Genomic DNA, 4,019 nt, shown 5'->3' on the forward strand with positions numbered 1-4,019 from the left:
GTTTATGATGCAACTGTGAATACAGAAAAGTTGACTCCAGACAAACTCTTTAAATGTTCCTGAATCCAAGGTTAACACACCAAAATCAAGAGCAGGCTGTAGTAGGCCTAATAATATTCCAAATGGTGTCAGAATCCTAAACCCTGGATTCTAGTAAATGTTGCCTTATTTCAAAAAAGGATCATTGGAGATGTGATTGATTTAAGGATCCTGAGATGAGGAAATCATCCTGAATTATCTGGGTAGACCTTAAATGAAATCATATATTTCGTAAGAGGAAGATCACACACACACACACACACACACACACACACACGAGAAACCAACGTGAAGACAAAGAGAGATTTTAAAGCTTGACCCTGAAAATTGGATCGATGTGGCCACAAACCAAGGAAAACAGGCAGCTACCAGAAGCTGGAAGAGGCAAGGAAGGTAGTTTCCTCTCACACTCCAGAGAGAGAACAGTTGTGCCCAACACCTTGATTTAGGGCGACTGAGTGATACTGATTTTGCAATTTGGCCTCTGGAACTGTGAGAGAATAAATTTCTGTTGTTTTAAGCCATCAAGTGTTTTTGTTTTTGTTTTTAACGTATTGATTTTTAGAGAGAGAGGAAGGGAGAGAAAGAAACATTGATTTGTTGTTTTACTTATTTTTTGCATTCATTGGTTTATTCCTGGATGTGCCTCGACCAGGAATCGAACCAGCGACCTTGGTGTATTAGACAACACTCCTACCAACTGAGTACCCATCCAAGGCCTTAACCCATCAAGTTTTTAGAATTTGTTATAGCGTCCTTTGGAAACAGATGCATAGTCCTACAGCACCTACCAGAAGAAACTAAAGGAAAGGCACAATGAACAAAAGTTTCTACTCACAATAGTGATAAACTCTTTAGGTTCTCTAAACTTTTACCCTGCTCCCCTTCCTGGCTTAAAATTGTTACCCCTGATCTTGAGTTCCTCTGCATCCCTCCTCCAAACCTCCCTTGACCAACTTTGCTTTAGATGTCACAGCTGTTCTGTTGGAGAAAGGCAACTGAAAATGGTGGTGACTGTGTTAAGGACAGTGTTCCCCGATCTAAAAAGAACATATATGCATGGCCCATGGACATGGACAAAGGTGTGGAGATTGCCCGAGAGAGTGAGGGGATGGGGCTGGGTGGAGGGAGGGAAAGGGGAATAATTGGAACAACTGTAATAGTGTAATCAATAAAATATAATTTAAATTTTTTAAAAATTTTAAAATCTGAAAAAAAAATAAAATAAAATAAATGCAGCAACCTCTACTCAGGTCCAGCCAACCATTACCATGAAGGATTGTGGCCCAGAATGGCTGGATATGTCTATTTTCCAAGAGAAGCTATAACCTCAGATAATTATGTAAAATTGCCCAGTTTTTAATGTTGGCGATTAATTCAAATTAGCTGGGGGAGTTCAGCAAAGCACACCTACCTGCAGAGCCGTGGGACACCCAAGCCACATGGGACTTGCAACTTGCTTGTTGTGGTCCCCACCTTAGATCTTGTGAGAAGCAAATTAATGATAAATGAAGAAAAGTAAAGTTTTACTTCTACACACTAAGTCATAAAGTTAGAAAGCTCATTAACCCCTAGGGCATGATTTAGGTTGAGAATAAAAATAAGCTTCCTCTGAAGTCTCACTAAATTCATGGAAAACATAACCACAGTTAGAATGGCGGGGGACACTCAGGGATGCCAGCCACATTCCTAGTGCTCAAGAAGGACAAGCAGGCTGCTGACAGCAGAGACCTGGGCGACCCCATCAAAACAGACCTTGGTGAGGAATGGCCCACAGGCCCAGGATGATGTCACTTGTCGACTCAGAACCAGGCTCTCCCTAGGACCAGGGTCGCGGTGACAGAGGGTTAGGCAAAACAGAGCTAGATTCCATTTCCTTGATCTCTCCACGAGGCTTCAGTTTTTCTTATTTATACAACGAAGGGGCTGAGCCTGAGACCACTCTCCAATCCCCTCCCCTCTGGGATTTGGTGTGGCGATCTGAATTCATGTCTGCTCCTCTGCTATGACACAGTGTTGCTTTCTGTCTGGCAGGAGCAAGCAACACCCCTACAACTTGCTGTCGCCTCAACCAGTCAGCACTCACCATGAGTCTCTCGGGGGGAAAAGAACTGTCAGAAATTCCTCTTCATAACCAGTGAGTGAAGTTTGGCAAGAAAGAATGACTAGACTAAAGGGAATAATCTATTTGGGGTTTTTTGTTTTTGTTTTCTAGCATCCTTTCTCTTATTAAAGGGAGAGAGACACCTGAAGAAAAAAAGTCCTGCTCTAGAGGAATAAATTGCACTCTTATTCATTCAACCACTCACTTGAATTCTTACTGAACGTCTGCGGGCCCCTGTGTGAGGCTGGGGAGGGCCACAGCGAAGGTCCGGCGCTCCTGCTCTCGGCAGCTCATGTTCTCCCGGGACAGGACAGACATCAAACTAAGCATGATAAACTAAATTTAGGCCATAAAGGTTACATATATAAGATTGGTTAATGAGCTATGAAAGAAAGGCACCACGTGCTGTGAAAAGAGTAACTTCAGGAGGTGTCCCAGTGGCCTCCTTGAAAACGATACTTAAGCTTGGAGGTGGAGGAGGAGCAGGTCTCAGGAACTGCGCAGGGAAGGGTGTTTTAGGAACAGGAAGCAGCAAGTCCAAAGAACCAAGTCAGGAGGAGCTTGGCAAGTCCTAGGAACGGTCAGAGGGCCAGCTGGCCAGCGCCTGCTAACCAGGGGATGAGTAAACGGAGTCTGCAACAGCTGGAAAGGCAGCCAGGACCCCAACGGCCATCCTAAGGAGTTTGAGTCCCTTCCAAGGGCAGCAGGAGCTGTTTTTAAGGGGACTTACGTGAGGGGAAGTGACATGATATGATTTTTTGAAAGATCACTCTGGCTGCTCCATGGAGGTTGGATTGCAGGGAGGCAGGAGAAGCTGATTAGGAGACAGACACACTCCTCCAGGCCAGAGATGGTGGACACAGAGCAGTAAACAGAACCAGGGTACATCGTAGGGGCACAGGACAGAGAACATGCTGATGGGGGATGTAGGAGGTGTAGGAAAGGGAGGAATCGAGGTGACCCCTAGGTATTTGACGTGAGACACAGACATTTGTGGGTACCATTTGCTTCAGTGCGGAAGGCTGGAGAAAGCGTGGGTTCAAAAATGTTGCATTAGTAAATAAATGTCTGGGCTCAGGAAACATTGTCCTAAAAGAACCCCCTGAACACAATGTCCCATGTTACAGTGATGATCATGCCACTGCCCTGCCTGAATCACTTCTCAGTACCATTGAGACAAAGTATAACTTAGCACGGAGTTTACAGAGCTTTATGGTTTGTGTTCAACTTTATTCCTTAGCCTCACATCTGTCCAATTCCTATACATATCATTATGAATGTTATTCTTGTCATTCCATATAATATGTAGTTCCTTGAATAGGTTTTTCTCTCCTCACAACTTTTAGCTTTTGAACATTTTTTGTTCTGGGAAAGAAAACATCCTTCCCTCTTCATACACTTGCTGAACTCATCTCAGCTCAGAAGGCATATCTCTTCTTAGAAGCCTTCCTTTTCTACTCCATGCCGAGTTGGGTATGTTTTCTAATTGAGACAACATAGTATTGTTAAGTTAGAACACAGAACATGGAGTCAAGCTGCCAGGGTTCAAATCCTGACTACACCACCCAGCAGCCTGGGGTTCCTCAAGGTCAAGGACCAGCCCTGGATAACTGCACTCCCAAAGTGCCTGAAACAGTGCTTGGCACATAGTAGGTATTCAGGAAATTTACAATGAAAAAATATACCTGAATGTTGCCTGGTGACGATCTTGTAAAAAGGCATAAAAGACCTTCTTTACTGTTCATGCAAGGCTTAGAATCCCCAAATAAAATCCTCAAATTTCCTCCATAAGCTGAGAGGATACTCTGCAGAGACGTACATCAGACATTACAGAAGGCCCAAAATGAGAACTTATTTTCCAGGGCACCCCCAACAC

The sequence above is a fragment of the Pteronotus mesoamericanus genome, unplaced genomic scaffold, assembly GCF_021234165.1.
Source record: "Pteronotus mesoamericanus isolate MK-2021 breed Mesoamerican mustached bat unplaced genomic scaffold, CSHL_Meso_final contig_116, whole genome shotgun sequence".
Taxonomy (NCBI): domain Eukaryota; kingdom Metazoa; phylum Chordata; class Mammalia; order Chiroptera; family Mormoopidae; genus Pteronotus; species Pteronotus mesoamericanus.